Below are 21,464 nucleotides of genomic sequence, written 5' to 3' on the forward strand. Positions count from 1 at the left end.
AAGAAGAACATCTCATATAGATTGACTAATGAGTGGCTGAGTTAGACTGTCAATCCATTTGTATTTTGTTATCTGATTTCAAAACTGTATAACTGTTGACGCTTTACGATGTAACTTCACCTATCCGTAGGGAGTGTGTACGCTCTATCCAGAGAATATATCTTCTGTCTGATAGGTCTTACTGGCCAGTAATAAAGACTGCTTTGTTCAAAGCACAAGAGGTATTCGACTCAGTAATTTTACTGAACCAGATTGAGGTAAAAGAATCCAGGAATTTACACAGTCAGAACTAGAGTGCATGTCCACAAGTCCCTGAAGGTAGCAGGACTGGTAGATAAGGTGGTTAGGAAGGCAGATGGGATACTAGCCTTGATGAGCCGAAGCATAGAATACAAGAGCAGGGAGGTTATGCTTGTACTGTATAAACCACTAATTAGGCCACAGCTAGAGTACTGCATGCAGTTCTCATCACCATATTACAGGAAAGAAGGTACAGAAGAGATTTACAAGGTTGTTGCCTGGACTGGGGAATTTTAGCTATGAGAAAAGATTGGGTTGGCTGGAGTTTGCTTTGGAACAGAGGAGGCTAAGGAGCATGAAATGATGAGGGGCTTAGATAGATTGGTTCGGAGGGACCTATTCTCCTTTGCAGAGGGGTCAATATTTAGGGGGCATAAAGTTAAAGTAATTGGTAGGAGGCTTAGAGGGGATTTGAGGAGAAATGTTTTCACCCAGAGGGTGGTGGGGGACCTGGAACTCACTGCCTCAAAGGGTGGTAGAGGCAGAAACACTCATAGCATTTAAGAAGTGCGTGGATATGCACCTGAAGTGCCATAACCTATAAGGCTACGGACCAAGAACTGGAAAGTGGGATTAGGCTGCATAGCTCTTTGTCGGCTGGCATGGACGCAATGGGCCGAATGGCATCTTTCAGTGCTGTAAATTTCTGATTCTATGAAAACTAGAATTGTCTGATCTGTCCTCAGTGATGATTTTGGTAAACTCCTTTTACAGGATACTAGAAATTAAGGATTTACAGACGGAAAACCAAACATCGCATCAAGATCTGACAAAGACTCGATTCATCGGGACATGAGTGGCCTTTGAATGTGGAAGGAGAAATGTTTCTCTTCTGTCTGTGGGATCAGATTTCAAACATCAGCGTAACTGGAAAAGCACCGAGACACACACATACCCACTTGAATGTGTTCCAGTGCACTGACTGTGGAAAGAGTTTTAACCAGTTACACAGCCTGAAAAAACATCGCATCATTCACAGTGGGGACAAACCGTACACGTGTTCTGTGTGTGGACCAGGCTTCAACTGATCATCCAACCTGGAGAGACATAAGAACACTCGCACCACGGCGAAACCGTGGAAATGTGGGGACTGTGGGAAGGGATTCAATTACCCATCTGAGCTGGGAAATCATCAACACACTCATACTGGGGAGAGGGCGTTCGCCTGCTCAGTGTGTGGGAAGGGATTCACTCAGTCACCCCACCTGATGACACACCAGCGAGTTCACACTGGGGAGAGGCCGTTCATCTGCTCAGAGTGTGGGAAGGGATTCACCCAGTTAACCAACCTCACTTCACACCAACTTGTTCACACTGATAAGAGATCTTTTAAATGTTCTGACTGTCAGAAGAGCTTCAAAAGCACAATGGATCTGTTGACACACCGACGCACTCACAGTGGAGAAATGCCGTTCACCTGCTCAGAGTGTGGGAAAGATTTCACTCTGTCATCTAACCTGCTGACGCACCAGCGAGTTCACACACGGGAGAGGCCGTCCACCTGCTCAGAGTGTGGGAAGGGATTCGCTCAATCAGGTGACCTGCTGACACACCAGCGAGTTCACACTGGGTAGAGGCCATTCAGCTGCTCAGAGTGTGGGAAGGGATTCACTCGTTCATCCGACCTTCTGATACACCAACGCACTCACTGGGGAGAGGCCATTCGCCTGCTGTGTGTGTGGGAAGAGATTCACTTGTTCATCCAGCCTTCTGAGACACCATCAAATTCACGTTTGACTTCAGGGGTTAGATTCTGCTGTTAATCACATCCAGGACTGAACCCTGTTCATTCTGACAGTTGGGGTTTGTCTCTGCTGATGTTAAACTCCAGCCAGTTATAGTGGTTATTAATATTTTGATATGTCGAATAACTCAGCTTTCTTTCAAGCACAGTGTGTCGAGTATGTCATGTCTCCAAGATAAGAGAAAACTACCTGATGTCCTATTACAGACTCTCCCATTTTTGGGTCTTTTCTCCTTTCTAACTCTAGATAATTTCAGTTCTTATACCTTCGGTTACTCTCATGGATATATGTCCTCGACCAGGCTACCATCCCCAGTATTGAAGCACTGACTACACTCTATCAGCTTCGCTGGGCAGGCCACATATTACGCATGACAGATACGAGACTCCCTAAGCAAATGCTTTATGCGGAGCTCCTTCATGGTAAATGAGCCAAAGGAGGACAGCGGAAACATTATAAGGACACCCTCAAAGCCTCCCTGGTAAAGTGCAGCATCACCACTGACACCTGGGACACCCTGGCCGCAGACCGCCCGAGGTGGAGAAAGTCCATCCGGGAGGGCGTTAAGCTCTTTGTGTCTCGACGCAAGGAGCATGAAGATGCCAGGCGCAGGCAGCAGAAGGAGCGCGCGGCAAACCAGCCCTATCGACCCCTTCCCCTGACGAATGTGTGTCCCACCTGTAACAGGGTCTGTGGCTCTCGTATCAGACTGTTCAGCCTTCAAAGAACTCACTTTGGGAGTGGAAGCAAGTCCTCCTCGACTCCGAGGGACTGCCCATGATGATGGAGATGTTCCAGCTTGTGTAACAAAGTGCTTCCTGTCATCACCATGAATAGCCTAGCTCTAATTTTGAGATTATGACTTATTGTTTTGGACTCCCCCATCATAGGAAATAATGTCTTTACCTAATCTAACTCTTTTAATCATCTTAAAAACCTCAATTAGATCACGCCTTAATCGCCTACATTCACTGGAATACAAGCCTATCTGTCATCATAATTTACAAAAGTCATCACTAAGTGCAGGATAGAAATTCTGAACACAGTTCTAGTTTCTCATTCTTTCATCTCTTGCCCCTAAGCTGTAAATTACCCATCCAATACACTTTATCCTCGTCATATCCTCACTGTTTGAAATCCAGATTCATCACATGCTCTGATTTTTCTCCATTTCACTCCTGAAGTTGCTGCGTGATGTTGGGGTTCGGCCCCAGTCACTGTTTTCCCTCAAACAGATGCGTACTAAGCGGAAAACAATCTCTGTACCTTTAACTAACAGTGACATGGAAAGAGGGAATTGAATGATCTGTAAACACCGAGTCCACTTGGCATTGAAGTGTCTGAAACTCATAATTGGATCTCCAGGGAAACAAAATACTAACAAATGTTAAACTGTTTGGTTGACAAACAAAATCTTGAGTTAGCTTTTAAAAGGTAGCTTGTTTAACGGGTTCACACTGACTCACATGACAGACGACTCAGGTTCCATCCCTCCAGTACCGTGATTGGTTGCAGAACACGCTGTTCCCTCCGGCCTCACTTCCTGTTGGTTCCCAGGGCAATCAATTACCACTCGCCAACATTACGCTGCCAGATGAGGTTCAGGGGCTCAGAGGAAGAAAATAAATGAGGCTTTGAAACTGAGATGAGAAATGCAATTACAGAAACATGATTCAATATATAAACAAAACTTTTTAAAATTATTACAATTAATATTCAATTCATGCTAAGTGGGAAACAAGTGATGTGTGGGCAGTGCAGGAGTGTTTGTGTCCGGTTACACAGCATGTCCCTGGCTCTCCGCTCCAAATGCCCATGCTTGGGCTCACATCCAATGGACTGGATAAACCTTACCCTTCTAAACCCCATCATTGGAATATCAGCAATTGCCATTTAGTTCCGCTAAACCTCTATAAAGCACTGGTTAGGCCCCAGCTGGAGTATTGTGTTCAATTCTGGGCACCACACTTTAGGAAGGAGGTGCAGCAGAGATTTATCAGAATGGTACCAGGGATGAGCGAGTTCAGTTATGTGGAGAGGCTGGTATCACTGGTGTTCTCCTTAGAGTAGTGAAGGTTAAGAGGAGATATGAAAGATGTTAAAAATAATGAACGGTTTTGATACAGAGTAAATATGGAGACACTATCCCCTAGTTGGTGACCCCTCTGCGAAGGGAAATAGGTCCTTCCTATCCACTCTATCTAGGCCCCTCATAATTTTATACATCCCAATAAGGTCTCTCCTCAGCCTCCTCTGTTCCAAAGTAAACAGCCCCAGCCTATCCACTCTTTACTCACACTAAAATTTTCCAGTCTAGGCAACATCCTCATAAATCTCCTCTGTACCCTCTCTAGTGCAATCACATCTTTCCTGTAATGTGATCTCTAGAACTGCAGGCAGTACTCTAGCTGCGGCCTAACGAGTGTTTTATACAGTTCAAGCATAACTTCCCTGCTCTTGTATTCTATGGATGAGAAGCTGCTGGGTTTAACCCCCAGTACCTCTGAGCCCAGTGGGACCCAACAATTTCCCATGTGGGACTGTTGAGAGGTGGATTCTGGATAAGTTGATAAACAGATACGGCCTGCACAATGTAAAAGTATTGTTTTAGGAACAAGTATTTCTGTAGCGGCTTTTAATCTTATTTTCGATATACAGATTTTGTTTAATTCATTCTTGGGATGTTGGTATCACTGTCGGGGCCAGCATTTAACACCAATTCCCAGTTTCCCATTGAGAAGGTAGTGGTGAGCAGCCTTCTTGAACTGCTGCAGTCCGTGTGGTGAAGATACTCCCACAGAGCTGTTAAGGAGGGGATTCCTAGATTTTTACCCAGTGATGTAGGAACGATGATATTTGCCCAATTTGGAAACAGTGGAGCGGTCGCGAGAAGTGGTGGTGAGGTAGAGACGAGTGTCATCAGCAAACATGTGGAAAATGACGCTGTGTTTTTGGATGATGTCACCAAGAGGCAACATGTACATGAGAAATAGGTCAGACCCAAGGACAGAGCCTGGGGGACAACAGAGGTAACTGTGGGGGCAGGAAGAGAAGCCATTGCAGCTCATTCTTTGGATTAGATGGATAAGAATGGAACCAAGTGAGTGCAGTCTCACCCAGCTGGACGACAGTGGAGAGGTGTTGGAGAAGGATAAAGTGGTCAACCGTGTCAAAGGCTGCAGACAAGTCAAAAAGGAGGAGGAGGGATGGTTTGCCTTTGTGACAGTCACAAAGGGTGTCATTTGTGACTTTGATGTGAGCCGTTCTGGTACTGTGGCAGGCAGGGAAACCGGATTGGAGGGATTCAAACATGAAATAGCGGGAAAGATGGCACTAATTTGGGAGGCGACAACACAATCAAGGACTTGAGAGGAAAGTGAGGTTGGAGATGGGGTGATAGTTTGAAAGGACCGAAGGGTCGAAGGTTGTTTTGTTGAGAGCAGTGATGATGGCAGACTACTCTCCAACCCCCTTGACCCCAATTCCTCTTTCACCCCTATTCTCCAACCCCCATCACCTCAACTCCTCTTTCACCCCTACTCTCCCACCCAACTTCTCTGTGAGTTAAGAGTAGGGAAAATGAAAAAAAGTCAAAAGTAAAAGCTCTTTATCTGAATGCACACAGCATTCGTAACAAGATAGATGACGCCATAAATAGAAATAAATGGATATGATCTGATAGCCATTACAGAGACCTGGTTGCAAGGGGACCAAGGCTGAGAACTGAATATTCAGGGGTATTTGACATTTAGGAAAGATAGGCAGAAAGGAAAAGGAGGTTGGGTAGCTCTGTTAATAAAGGATGAGATTAGTGCAATAGTGAGAAATGATATTGGCTCAGAAGATCAAGAAGTAGAATCAGTTTGTGTGGAGATAAGAAATAATAAGGGAAATAAGTCACCGGTGGAAGTAGTCTATAGGCCCCGTACCAGTAGCTACACTGTAGGACAGAGTGTAAATCCAGAAATAATGGAGGTTTGTAAGAAAGTTACGGCAATAATCATGGATGATTTTAATCGTCATATTTGGTCAAATCAAATTGGAAAAGGTAGCCTTGAGGAAGAGTTCATAGAGCGTATTCAGAATGCTTTCTTAGAACAATACGTTGTGGAACCAACCAGGGAGCAGACTATTTTAGATCTGGTAATGTGTATTGAGTCTGGATAAATTAATGATCTCATACTGAAGAATCTGCTTGGTAAGAGTGATCACAGCATGGTCGAAATTCAAATTCAGTTTGAGGGTAAGGTCTCAAACTAGTGTCCTGAACTTAAAGACAATTACAAAGGTATAAAGTGGACTGGGAAAATAGATTAAAAGGTAAGATGGAGAATGAGAAGCAGCAAACATTTAAAGAGATATTTCATAAATCAGTCTTTCTTTCTCACTGGAATATATCTGCTAAGAGAAGGATGACCCATCCGTATCTAACTAAGGAAATACAGGAAGGCATCAAATTGAAAACAAAGATAAACAATATTGCAAAGAATAGTGAAAGGCCAGAGGATTGGGAACTTTTTAGAAACCAGCAAAGGACGACTAAAAAATGAATAAAGAGAAGATCGTTTGAGAGTAAACTAGCAAGAAATATAAACACAGCCAGCAAGATATTCTACAGATATATAAAAAGGAAGAGAGTAGCTAAAGTAAACATTGGTCCCTTGGAGGATGAGACTGGAGAATTAATAATGGGCAAACAAGGAAATGGCAGAGATCTTGAACAAATCATTTGTGTTGGACTTCACGGTGGAAGACACTAAATACATCCCAATAATTGATAAAAGGGCTATTGGGAAGGGGGAACTTGAAACAATCACTATCACTAGAAAAAAAGTGGTAGACAAAATAAGGGGTCTAAAGATGTACAAGTCCCCTGTACCTGAGGGTCTGAATCATAGGGTCTTACAAGAAGTGTCTGCAGAGATGGTGGATGCATTGGTTGTAATATACCAACATTTCTTGGATTCTGGAGAGGCCCAGTGGATTGAAAAACCGCAAATGTAACACCCCTATTTAAGAAAGGAAGGAGACAAAAAGCAGGAAACGATAGACCAGTTAATCTAACGTTTGTCATTGGGAAAATTCTTGAGTCCATTATTAAGGAAGTAGTAGCAGCACATTTAGAAAATCAAAATACAGTCAAGCAGAGTCAGCATGGATTTATGAAAGGGCAATCATGTTTGGCAAATTTACTGGATTTTTTTGAGGATGTAATGAGCAGATAAAGGGAAACGAGTAGATGGTTGTGTATTTGGATTTCCAGAAGTCATTTGACAAGGTGCCACATAAAAGGCTACTGCACAAGATAAGTAAGTGCTGATGGGGTTGGGGGTAATATGTTAGCATGGATGAGGATTGGCTAACTAACAGAAAACAGAGAGTCAGGTTAAATGGGTCATATTCAGGTTGGCAACCTGTAACTAGTGCGGTGCCACAGGAATCATTATTGGGGCCTCAACTATTTACTATCTATATTAATGACTTTGATGAAGGGACCGAGTGTAATGCAACCAGATTTGGTGATGATATAAAGATAGGTGGGAAAGCAAGTTGTGTGGAGGATTCAAAGAATCTGCAAAGGGATATAGATAGCTGAGTGAGTGGGCAAAAAATTGACAGAGTATAATGTGGGAAAATGTAAGGTTATCTACTTTGGTAGGAAAAATAAAAAAGCAAATTATTATTTAAATGGGGAGAGATTATGAAATGCTGCAGTACAGAGAGATCTGGGGGTTCTTGTGCATGAAACACAAAAAAGTTAGCATACAGGTACAGCAATTATTTAGGAAGGTGCAAGACCAAGATTGATTATCAAAGATATTATCTGGCTACTATGGAGGCCCTGAGCTAGCTAAACAAAAGGTATGCTTAAAACTACAAGTACGCAAGGAGCCACAAGATGACCACTCACAAACCTCGGGCTCAAGGAGCAATAAAGACATCCAAAGAGGAACTAATATAAGCATATAACAATATAAGGTGAGTGACACCTGGAAGAAGGGAACAAATGAGTATTTGATCATGTGTTGGTATAACCAATCACGTCACTGTTAAGGTCTGTCTGCTCATGTGTCAAAATCTGTATAATTAAGGTGCAATTTGAACAGCTCGTTGGAGATCCTCTCACGCGGCTGAGAAGTGAGATGCTCCCCCTGCACGTTTTGGAATTAGAAGTCATTGAAACTTATCCAAGGTATCCATCTGTTGAATCCGGTTTTGTTAAGCGAGGAGAAGGGTGATTCTCCCCATCAATTGGTGTAGTTGGCAGGATACAGACTCGCTGATCCAAAACGATGTGGCAGCTGTTGGGTTGAGTTCTTTTTTAAATATCACCTACAAGTTAGTGCTGTAACACTGTTCACGGGAAATGAGGAAATCTGTAGAAAGAACAAACAAATGAGCCACGGAGACCAAGGAATAAGGACGACTTGGGGTATGAGTAGGCTCTAATGAACAAGTATTGGTCATGAGACGCGATGGAGGTACAAGCCATGAACTCATTGAATGGCGGTGCAGGCTCGAAGGGCCGAATGGCCTACACCTGCACCTATTTTCTATGTTTCTAAGAGTTTCAAAGAGTTTCTAAGAGTAGCCCACTAAGGGAAAGGTAGCCCCTTAGCGATCTGAGAAATGGCCGGCAAATATGACTGGGGACCCAAGGGATCTATAGGGAAAATGCTAGCAGATAAAAACATGAAACTAATTGAGGGAATGAAGGAAAAGGGATTGCAATCAGACGACCCACTGGAGAGGCAGGCAAAGTGCTGGGAATGCCAGCCAAGAAATAAAGGGGACCAGGCTCATATGGTAGTATTAGCCTGCTATCGGGAACAAAATAGAGATGGAAAGAAAGGATAAGATAATACAGGAACTAAAAGCTAAAAAAAAAAGATGGAAGAGGCGGATGTAAGCAGTAGGAATGGTACAACATGTGTAGCAGTAACTGGGTGACCTACAGCGCCACTTACCCCACTGCCTGCACCGGTACCAATATATCCCCCACTGGAACTTTTAAGTGAAGAAATCAAGAATAGTGGGGGACCAGAGTGGGATGAGTTGGCCAATGAAGCTCACAAATATAATCCAGACTATGACGATTGGGGAATAGAAAGTTGGCCTCCCTATACCAGAAGGTACAGGCAGCCCCGATCAAGATAGAATCTGTACCTGGCACCTCAGCAGTACCGGCTGCCGGAGGCAACCCGGGCATGCCCACAATACCCGCCGTGCCGCCTCAGATAAAAACCACCTATGTGTCACTGCCACCCGGGGACACATTGAAGTTATTACAAATGTTACCCAAGTTAGAGAGGAGACGAAGTACTGAAAAGTTTTGGCAGAAAATACGGGAAATAAGAATATGCCACAGGCTTCACAACTGAGATGTGGAAGCGTTAGTAAGAGCAAAAATGACGGAAGATATGTGGCAACAGTTGGGACAACGATACAGGGACGGGACTTGGTGTGCGATGATAGCCCCCACCATTGCACAATCGGAGGCAAAATATCAGGGGTTTAAACCAGATGTAACCCGGGTAGCAGGAGCAATACCCATAAACTGGGGAATAATCATGGGGGTCACTCAAAACAAGGAGGAATCTGCACATGACTATGCAGAGAGGAAATAGTTGAGCTTCCAAGCGTATTCGGGAATACTGAACCCCACCAGGGATAATCAAGCATTCCTAAAAATATACAAAGACGGGTTGAGTACTGCACACCAAGACGTGTTACAAACAGGGCTAGTCACAATGCAAAACTATGACGACTTGTCCAGATGGGCGTCTGAGCTGGATGCTACTCAGAATAGGAAAGTAGCCACGGTAGAAGCGCACGTGGCTGCAATGGCAGCAGCTGCGGAAGGCCAACGAGTGAGGAAGGAAAACTACGCGCAGCCCCCTTGACTTGTTTTAATTGTGGAAAAGGCCACTTTAGTAGAGAGTGCCAGCAGAAAAAAGAGGCTCAAGGGAGGGGTGGACAATCAAGGCCGAAGTGCCAGAACTGTGACAAACTAGGCCATACAGCGAGGAAATGCTGGGCTAAGGGGGGAGGGGCAGAAGGACAGGGATCCGGACAGATTAGAGGAGTCCCAGGAGGAGAACCACCCCCGACCAGGGGAGAAGAGGTAGCGCTCCTTAGAGAAGCTCAGCAGACTCCACGGCCACCAACCCCCCCCCCCCCCCCGGCAAGAGGCACTTTCTAAGGAGGACGTCATAAGTATGCTATGGTTGGCAGATACCCAATAAGGGTTATCGGCCCCCGGAGAAGATGTAGGACCTCAAAGAGAGGACCCAAGAATATTTGTTAGTGCAGTGTTAGGGGGCCGGCAGTGCAAGATGCTGATAGACACGGGAGCGTCAATATCCATAACTAATCTAGATTTACCCCTTACCAAGGAAACTATCAGCATACAAGGATTGGGAGGAGGCAACAGAAAGGCAACTTTAAGTGAAATTGTACTATTGGAAGTACAGGGGATAATACTAGCCACCCAGTTTTGGTGCTGCCACAATCCTGAAGGCACCATATTAGGAATAGAAACATTATGGGAAATGGGGTACTAATAGATCCGCAGTGTAGTCTGGGGAGACAAGCACCAAACTCAGTGTAAATTTAACCACCTGGGCCATCAGCAGCAGCGGGTGGCTGTGATCTGTCCAATAGATCCTGATTGGGAAACAAAGGACGCCTGGAGAAGTATATGTCAGTTATGCCCTGCCCTATGGGCCCAACACAAACAGGATTGTGGGTTGTTAGGGCCCGAGCCAGTCAAGATCCCAGGCCCAGAACATAAAGCCCACCGGCAATACCTGCTGAAGCCCGATACTGAAGCAGTTATCCTTCAGATAGTGAAAGAATTGGAAAGGCAAGGGGTGGTGAGATAAACAATAGCTACGACTAACTCACCAGTATGGCCAGTAAAGAAACCAGATGCATCATATAGGCTGACTATAGACTATACCACCTTAAATAAAGTTACACCCCGGGAGCACCCGATAGTGGCCAGCCAGACAACGATTTTCAATGGCCTGGACCCGGAACATAAAATATTCACCATATCGGATATAGCAAATGGATTTTGGGCCATACCCTTACACGAGGAGTCACAAGGGAAGTTCGTCTTCGCTGTAAGAGGAAAGCAGTATACATGGACTAGAGTGCACCAAGGATTCCATAGCAGCCCGAGTATATTCCACTGGACGCTGGCTGGGGTCTTGGGGCCAATAGTTGTAGGGGAAGGAAGTAGCCTCTTGCAATATGTGGACGATATTCTTATAGCATCCACCACGGAGAAACAGCACATGCTGGCATTGACCACGGTACTTGGAGCCCTATAACAGACAGGGATGAAAGCTAACCCAAACAAGGCCCAGATAAGGGAGTCACGTACCTAGGGTATGTAGTAACACAAGGGAAAAGGCAGATGCCAGAGGATAGGAAGGAGGCCATTAAGACGATGCCAAAGCCAGGGATCGTAAAGGGAGTCAGACAGGTATTAGGACTGGTTAATTACTATCGGAACTTTATCCTGGAATATGCAGAAATGGCTCAGCAACACACAAGGTTTGATAAAAGGGGGAAAGCCCTCCCAAGAGCCGGTAGACTGGGGCTCCAAATAAGAAACAGCGTTTCAACAGCTGAAACAGGCCCTAATGAGCACACCCTTCCCTGGGACTACTGGACTGGAATAAGCCCTTCCACATTTATAATCACCACAGCAAAAACCACTATAATGCAGTGGTGATCCAGCAACATGGGGACAGGCAACGACCGGTGGTGTATTACTCCACTAAGCAACAACCTGTGGTTGCAGGATTATCTAGATGTGTAGCTGTTCTCGACTGCGCAGCCTGGACAGTCAGAATTAGTGAACCCATAGTAATGTCAGGACAAATTATCCTACATGCGCAACATACCCTGGTAGAGCTACTAAACACGGGAAGCAATAGAGCTACTAAACACAGGACAGTGTCAGACGCAAGGAGGGCGACGCGGGAGGTGGTACTAATATGCCTGAGCGGCAGAGTAACGATAGGAAAAGATAGTTGGAACAACCCCGCAGGATGGATCATTATGGAAGGCCAGGATCATGAATGTAACCCGATAGAGGGGGCAGAGCAAAGTAGCTCGATAAAGGAAGAACCAGTCGAGGGAATGGATATGGACCTTTACGTAGACAGGTCCCGTCGGTACATCGATGGAACGCCTTGGGCGGTAGTAGATGGTGAAGGGCAAACACGGGGAATAGGGCAGTTAGAAGGGAGCCTCTCAGCCCAAGTGGCCGAAGTAGTCGCCCTAACGGAAGCCCTCAAACAGGCAAAAGGTAAAAGAGTAAATATAGATGCAGACAGCTGATACACATTTGTGGTGATCCACGATTATATGGTAGCCTGGAGTCGGCGAGGTTATATGACATCAGGGAAGGACCAATTCGACATGAGAACATAGTTAAGGAACTGGTAAAAGCTTCCCACCAGCCCCAGGAATGTGCAATAAAATAAAGATCAAAGCCCATAAGAAAATCACTGACAGACATCAGCAAGGGAATGCATGGGCGGATGAGGCAGCTAAGCGAGCGGCAAAAGCAGGGCTCAAATAAGCACCTGTGCGCTTGGGCCAGAAGAAATAAATATGTTTAAAGTACAGGAGGCAACCCTACAGCAGGAAAAAGATGAATGGAAAAGACAGGGAGATAAACAAGGCGCGGATGAAATCTGGAGGAAAGAATGTAATGTGGTAGACCCAGAGTGCATTCGACAAAACCTATTGAGTATATACCACGGGTATGCACATACAGGTAAGACCAGCATGTCGAGTTCAATGTGCCAATGCTGGTGGTGGAAGGGAATGGGAAGCGATATAGAAAATTATTGTAGGAAGTGCTTAACATGCAGAAATCATAACCCAGGTGGAAAAATAAAGGTCAGAATGGGACACCAACCCCGACCAAAGGGACCATGGGAAAAGCTGCAGATAGACTTCACGGGCCTGCTGACCAATCACCGGGGAGAACTGTATTGTTTGGTTATAATAGATCAATTCACAAAATGGATCGAAGCATTCGCAACTAGAAATTGCTCAGCTGAGACGGTGGCTAGAATATTAGCAGAAGAAATTATACCTAGGTGGGGAATGCCCCTACAGATAGACTCAGGTCAGGATACACAGTTCATGGGTAAAGTAATGAAACAAGCATGTGCAGAAATTCCATATTCCCTATCATCCGCAATCATCCGGATTAGTAGGACAAATGAATAGGATCCTGAAGAACGCATTGGCCGAGGTGATCGACGAGACAGGAAAGGGATGGGTACATATGCAGCGCTGGATTTTAATGAAGTTAAGGGCAACCCGAAACCGGACCACCAGACTCACGCCTTTCGAACTAATGACAGGAAGGGCAATGAGATTACCTGAGGTTCTAGTGACAGGGAGTGATCATGTCAGACCCTACCGGGATCGAGTAAGGAGATTTGTGAAGGAATTATGTAAACAATTACATGATCTGAAGGCATGCCAGAGATCAGCAAGTGATCAAGGACTTGGAAACTGGCACCAAGGAAGAAAAGGCTCAGATATCACAGATTGGGAGCAAGGTAATGGTAAAAATAAACCACGAAAAGCCAGGATTCTCACCAAAATGGACAGGCCCTCAACAGGTAATAATGCTAAGCGACACGTGCGTGTGTGTGACGATAGGCGGAACCAGACGGTGGAAACATTAAAACGTTATGCGTAACATGAGACCCTAACTGACCGGTAATGACCGGGAAAACATGTTGTTTTACAGAACCTTAGTTCTAGTTGGAGGAATAGTGGGTAACCCCATCTTATACCACAACCCAGTGGTAAGTTTACCAGATGGCTATGAAGGAAATATTTCCACTACAAACTCAATCTTTTGCAGAAAATGCCAAAGGGGGCAACTTGAAGTGGAATGGACAAGCCCGGATAAGGGACACTCATGGCAGAACCAATCATGGACATGTATGAATAGCTCTGATCAAGGAAATCCACACAAGTGTGTGTGGGCAAGATGTAACCTCACCGGAGAGGCAGAGGGGACTACCCCCATACCCATCAGGGGATCACAATGTGGTATTGGTTCATTATGGGGAATGTTCGTGGGTAAGATAGAGATCCCAACCACCACAATTGCCCCCATCACAATGACCTCAGAGCTCCCAGGATGCTCCAAAATGACACAGGGGGCAAGCGGAGGATTAGTAATGAAAAGAACTAAAGATAAAATCCACTTCGGGGTAAACTAAAGTGTAATTACGATATTTTTAAACCTAACGGATATAACTATCCCACCTAACCTATCCGTTAGGTTTAAAAATACCGTAAGAAAGCTATAAACTTATATAAAAAACCTAACCCTAAGAGACCTTGACGGACCCGAATCCAAGACTATGAAGTTCAACGGAAAAAAGACGAACAAAAACGGGAAATGTGGGAGGAGAAAGAGGGGAATATAAGAAATGGTGGCCGCGGGATACGCAGCGGGATTTGCGATGGTTAATACAATAGATCTTCAAACAATAGAAGAGCAGGTCATCACCCTCACACAGACCTTAAAAGATCTGCTGGAAAGGGGAGATGATAACGAGAAAATGCAGGCCAGGCTCGAGGATGGGGCGGAATGGGAACTGCTACATATTCCCCATATTTTTAAGAAAGGAGGGAGAGAAAAAAATGGGTAATTATAGACTGGTTAGCCTGACATAAGTAGCGGGGAAAATGTTGGAATCAATTATTAAAGATGGAATAGCAGCGCATTTGGAAAGCAGTGATGTGATTGGTCCAAGTCAGCATGGATTTATGAAAGGGAAAGCCTATTTGACAAACCTTCTAGATTTTTTGAGGATATAACTGATAGAGTGGACAAGGGAGAACCAGTGGATGTGGTGTATTTGGACTTCCAAAAGGTTTTTGACAAGGTCCCACACAAGAGATTGGTGTGCAAAATTAAAGCACATGGCATTGGGGGTAATGTACTGATGTGGATAAAGAACTGGTTGAAAGACAGGAAGCAGAGAGTCGGGATAAATGGGTCCTTTTCAGAATAGCAGGCAGTGACTAATGGGGTGCCACAGGGCTCAGTGCTGGAACCCCAGCTATTTACAATATACATTAATGATTTGGATGAGGGAATTGAGTGTAATATCTCCAAGTTTGCAGATGACACTAAGCTGGGTGGTGGTGTGAGCTGTGAGGAGGACGCTAAGAGGCTGCAGGGTGACTTGGACAGGTTAGGTGAGTGGGCAAACGCATGGCAGATGCAGTATAATGTGGATAAATGTGAGGTTATCCACTTTGATGGCAAAAACATGAAGGCAGAATATTATCTGAATCGCGGCAGATCAGGAAAAGGGGAGGTGCCACGAGACATGGGTGTCATGGTACATCAGTCATTGAAAGTTGGCTTGCAGGTACAGCAGGCGGTGCAGAAGGGAAATGGTATGTTGGCCTTCATAGCTAGGTGATTTGAGCATAGGAGCAGGGAGGTCTTACTGCAGTTGTACAGGGCCTTAGTGAGGCCTCACCTGGAATATTGTGTTCAGTTTTGATCTCCTAATCTGAGGAAGGATGCTCTTGCTATTGAGGGAGTGCAGCGAAGGTTCACCAGATTGATTCACGGGATGGCGGGAGTGCGTGGCATAGGTGAGGCCTATAAAGGCCCAGCATCAAGGAGAGGCAGCGGCAGTCTGAGCGGAGGGAGTGCGTGGTGTTGGTGAGGCCTATAAAGGCATGCTTGTGCAGCTTCAGCGGGGAGGCAAAAAAGTAGAAAGAAATTTAAAGGTGACGTCACAGCCAAGGAGGTAAGTGATTGGCTGGTGATTCATAAGTAGCTTATCTTTTTCTTTTCTATATCAGTAACATTTAGCATTGTTGCTACTAATATAAGTGTATCTAAGGGTTAAGTCATGGCAGGACAGCTCGGACATGTGTTATGCTCCTCCTGTACTATGTGGGAAGTCAGGGACGCTTCCGGTGTCCCTGATAACTACGTGTGCGGGAAATGAATCTACCTCCAGCTCCTGACTGACCGCATTGTGGCACTGGAGCTGCGGGTGGATTCACTCTGGAGCATCCACGATGCTGAGAATGACATCAATAGCATGTTTTGCGAGTTGGTCACACCGCTGGTAAAGGGTACACAGCCAGATAGTAAATGGGTGACCAGCAGGAAAAGTAGTGGAAGGAATGTAGTGCAGGGGTCCCCTGCGGTCATCCCCCTGCAAAACAGATACACCGTTTTGGGTACTGTTGAGGGGGATGACTCATCAGGGTAGGGCGGCAGCAGCCAAGTTCATGGCACCGTGGGTGGCTCTGCTGCACAGGAGGGCAGGAAAAAGAGTGGGAGAGCGATAGTGATAAGGGATTCAATCGTAAGGGGAATAGATGGGCATTTCTGCGGCCGTAACGGAGACTCCACGATGGTATGTTGCCTCCAAGGGTCAAGGGTGTCTCGGAGCGGGTGGAGGACATTCTGAAAAGGGAGGGTGAACAGCCAGTTGACGTGATGCATATAGGTACCAACGATATAGGTAACAAACGGGATGAGGTCCTACGAGACGAATTTAGGGAGCTCGGAGCTAAATTAAAAAGTAGGACCTCAAAAGTAGTAATCTCAGGATTGCTACCAGTGCCACGTGCTAGTCAGAGTAGGAATCGCAGGATAGCGCAGATGAATACATGGCTTGAGCAGTGGTGCAAAAGAGATGGATTCAAATTCCTGGGACATTGGAACCGGTTCTGGTGGAGGTGGGACTAGTACAAACCGGCCGGTCTGCACCTGGGCAGGACCGGAACCAATGTCCTAGGGGGAGTGTTTGCTAGTGCTGTTGGGGAGGAGTTATACTAATATGGCAGGGGGATGGGAACCTATGCAGGGAGACAGAGGGAATAAAATGGAGTCAGAAGCAAAGGATAGAAAGGAGAATAGTGAAAGTGGAGGGCAGAGAAACCCAAGACAAAAAACAAAAAGGGCCACAATACAGCAAAATTCTAAAGGGGCAAAGTGTGTTAAAAAGACAAGCCTGAAGGCTCTGTGCCTCAATGCGAGGAGTATTCGGAATAAGGTGGATGAATTAACAGCGCAGATAGCAGTTAACGGATGTGATTAGCATCACGGAGACATGGCTCCAGGGGGACCAAGGCTGGGAGCTCAACATCCAGGGGTATTCAACATTTAGGAAGGATAGACAGAAAGGAAAAGGAGGCGGGGTGGCATTGCTGGTTAAAGAGGAAATAAATGCAACTGTAAGGAAGGACATTAGCTTGGATGATGTGGAATCGGTATGGGTGGAGCTACGGAATACCAAAGGGCAGAAAACACTAGTGGGAGTTGTGTACAGGCCACCAAATAGTAGTAGTGAGGTTGGGGACAGCATCAAACAAGAAATAAGGGAGGTGTGCAATAAAGGTTCAGCAGTATTCATGGATGACTTTAATCTTCATATTGATTGGACTAACCTAACTGGTAGCAATGCAGTGGAGGAGGATTTCCTGGAGTGCATTAGGGTTGGTTTTCGAGATCAATATGTCGAGGAACCAACCAGAGTGCAATCTTGTTGTGCGAGGCCCCTTAGGGAAGAGTGACCATAATATGGTAGAATTCCTTATTAAAATGGAGATTGACAAAGTTAATTCGTAAACTAGGGTCCTGAACTTAAGGAAAGGTAACCTCGACGGTATGAGCCGTAAATTGGCTAGAATAGACTAGCAAGGGATACTTAAACAGTTGACAGTGGATAAGCAATGGCAAACATTTAAGGATCACATGGATGAACTTCAGCAATTGTACATCCCTGTCTGGAGTAAAAATAAAACGGGGAAGGTGGCTCAACCTTGGCTAACAAGGGAAATTAAGTGTTAAAGCCAAGGAAGAGGCATATACATTGGCTAAAAAAAAAGCAACAAACCTGAGGACTGGGAGAAATTTAGAATTCAACACAGGAGGACTAAGGGTTTAATTAAGAGGTGGCAAATAGTGTACGAGAGGAAGCTAGCAGGGAACAAAAAACTGACTGCAAAAGCTTTTATAAATATGCCAAGAGAAAAAGATTAGTGAAGACAAACGTTTCAGGTGTCGAATTCAGGTGAATTTCTAATGGGGAACAAAGAAATGGCAGACCAATTGAACCAATACTTCGGTTCTGTCTTCACGAAGGAGGAGACAAATAACCTTCCGAATGTACTAGGGGACAGTGGGTCCAGTGAGAAGGAGAAACTGAAGGATATCATTGTTAGGCGGGAAATTGTGTTAGGGAAATTGATGTGATTGAAGGCCGATAAATCCCCGGGGCCTGAGAGTCTGCATCCCAGAGTACTTAAGGAAGTGGCCTTGAAATAGTAGATGCATTGGTGATCATTTTTCAACAGTCTATCGACTCTGGATCAGTTCCTTTGGACTGGAGGGTAGCTAATGTAGCACCACTTTTTAAAAAAGGAGGGAGAGAGAAAACGGGTAATTATAGACCAGTTAGCCTGACATCAGTAGTGGGGAAAATGTTGGAAGCAATCATTAAGGGTGAAATAGCAGCGCATTTGGAAAGCAGTGACAGGATTGGACCAAGTCAGCATGGATTTATGAAAGGGAAATCATGCTTGACGAATATTTTGGAATTTTTTGAGGATGTAACTAGCAGAGTGGACAAGGGAGAACCAGTGGATGTGGTGCATTTGCACTTTCAAAAGGCTTTTGACAAGGTCCCGCACAAGAGATTGGTGTGCAAAATCAAAGCGCATGGAATTGGGGGTAATGTACTCACGTGGATATAGAACTGGTTGGCAGACAGGAAGCAGAGTGTTGGGATAAACGGGTCCTTTTCAGAATGGCAGACAGTGACTAGTGGAGTGCCGCAGGGCTCAGTGCTGGGACCTCAGCTCTTTACAATATACATTAACGATCGAGATGAAGGAATTGAGTGTAATAGCTCCAAGTTTCCAGATGACACTAAACTGGGTGGCGGTGTGAGCTGTGAGGAGGATACTAAGAGGCTGAAGAGTGACTTGGATAGGTTAGGTGAGTGGGCAAATGCATGGCAGGTGCAGTATAATGTGGATAAATGTGAGGTTATCCATTTTGGGGGCAAAAACACGAAGGCAGAATATTATCTGAATGGCAGTAGATTAGGAAAAGGGGAGGTGCAACGAGACCTGGGTGTCATGGTTCATCAGTCACTGAAAGTGGGCATGCAGGTACAGCAGGCGGTAAAGAAGGCAAATGGTATGTTGGCCTTCATGGCTAGGGGATTTGAGTATAGGATCAGGGAGGTCTTACTGCAGTTGTACAGGGCCTTAGTGAGGCCTCATCTGGAATATTGTGCTCAGTTTTGGTCTCCTAATCTGAGGAAGGACGTTCATGCTGAGGAAGGAGTGCAGCGAAGGTTCACCAGACTGATTCCAGGGATGGCTGGACTGTCATATGAGGAGATACTGGATCAACTGGGCCTATATTCACTGGAGTTTAGAAGGATGAGAGGGGATCTCCTAGAAACCTATAAGATTCTGACGGGATGGGACAGGTTAGATGCGGGAAGAGTGTTCCCGATGTTGTTGAAGTCCAGAACCAGGGGGCATAGCCTTAGGATAAGGAGTAGGCCATTTAGGACTGTGATGAGGAGAAACTTCTTCACTCAGAGAGTTGTTAATTTGTGGAATTCCCTGCCGCAGAGAGTTATTGGTGCCAGTTCATTGGATATATTTAAGAGGGAGTTAGATATGGCCCTTAAAGCTAAGGGGATCAAGGGGTATGGAGAGAAAGCAGGAAAGGGGTACTGAAGGAATGATCAGCCATGATCTTATCGAATGGTGGTGCAGGCTCGAAGGGCTGAATGGCCTCCTCCTGCACCTATTTTCTATGTTTCTATGTTTCGATGGCAGGACTGACATATGAGGAGAGACTGATTCGACTGGGCCTGCATTCACTGGAGTTTAGAAGGATGAGAGGGTATCTCATAGAAACATATAAAATTCTGATGGGACTGGACAGGTTAGATGCGGGAAGAATGTTCGTGATGTCGGGGAAGTCCAGAACCAGGGGACATAGTCTAAGGATAAGGGGTAAGCCGTTTAGGACCGAGATGAGGAGAAACTTCTTCACTCGGAGAGTTGTTAACCTGTGAAATTCCCTACCATAAATTGTTGATGCCAGTTCATTGGATATATCCAAGAGGGAGTTAGATATGGCCCTTACGTCTAAAGAGATCAAGTGGTATGGAGAGAAAGCAGGAAAGGGGTACTGAGGTGAATGATCAGCCATGATCTTATTGAATGGTGGTGCAGGCTCGAAGGGCCGAATGGCCTACTCCTGCACCTATTTTCTATGTTTCTATACTTTGCGGGACCATGCAAAAATGATAAATTTGGTAAACCAGGCTGGACAACCCATGAGTAAAAGAATGGCGGCCGAGACAGTTTGTGTGCGATATGGGGCTTGGATGCCTAATACGTTCGAAGATAACCTAGAACAGCTCCAGAATCGGATTGGATAACCAATGATGTATTTGCTGAATGGACATTGGGCAAGAATGACACTCAAGCCTGTGAGTTCCGGAGGAATAGACATGCCTATGTCCCTAAGAACAGGTGTGTAACTGGACCTCAGAATATCCTAGGGTTTGTGTTATCAATACCACAATATGACGCAACATTGTACCAAGTAAGCAATATAGGAGAAATAAGGAATCAGACCCGTGTGCAGTATCACAAATTGCACCAGTACATAATTAAAAAGGGAAACAATACCAAAGGTGTCCATATTAAAGATTGTTATAAGAATAATCAAGTTTTTTAAGCCGAGAGCACCCAGACCTCGATAAAAATGGCTGTGGATATGTTCGAATGGAAGGATGTGTGTTGAGTGTCACACCGCTGACACTGGACTCCGAAACAACTGCAGCCGCACAAGGAAAGGGAGGATGGTGTGTGAGCACCATGGCGGTCAACATGATGGTGGGGGGAGTTACCCACTGCCCTATCACGACCACAGACTTCTGTTCTGCGCCAAAAGAAGAAGTCGATATTCAGGGATATATCATATATCTGGATTGAAAGGAGAGTCAGTCAATGGGATGGCAGTGGATACTATCAAAGCAGGGTATAAAGGTTTCGTGGAATGACAAGGATGACATATATTCAAACTTCATGAAGAACAAACTAAATTGGAACAGGACATCCATGAACAATGGCAGAAGTACATCATCCTGATGAAGAAGATCGACAAACTCCAGAAGGAAACTAAAGAAATGTTGGCAAACAAGGCTTTGGAACTTTGGACTAAACGTGCAGGTGCACCCCTGGATAAGAATAATATCCCATATATTGGTGATTGTGCAATGCCTGATTTTAATGATATTGTTGATTACATCTCCAACTTAATTCAAACGATGGGCAAGGAAAGCCTTG

The 21,464-nt window shown here is 45.2% G+C and overlaps 1 pseudogene; it reads left to right on the plus strand.

Moving 5' to 3' along the window:
- Nucleotides 1–21,464, plus strand: part of LOC139230236 (zinc finger protein 665-like) — a 167,064-nt pseudogene that overhangs the window by 117,219 nt on the left and 28,381 nt on the right.

The sequence above is a fragment of the Pristiophorus japonicus genome, chromosome 19, assembly GCF_044704955.1.
Source record: "Pristiophorus japonicus isolate sPriJap1 chromosome 19, sPriJap1.hap1, whole genome shotgun sequence".
Classification (NCBI taxonomy): Eukaryota; Metazoa; Chordata; class Chondrichthyes; family Pristiophoridae; genus Pristiophorus; species Pristiophorus japonicus.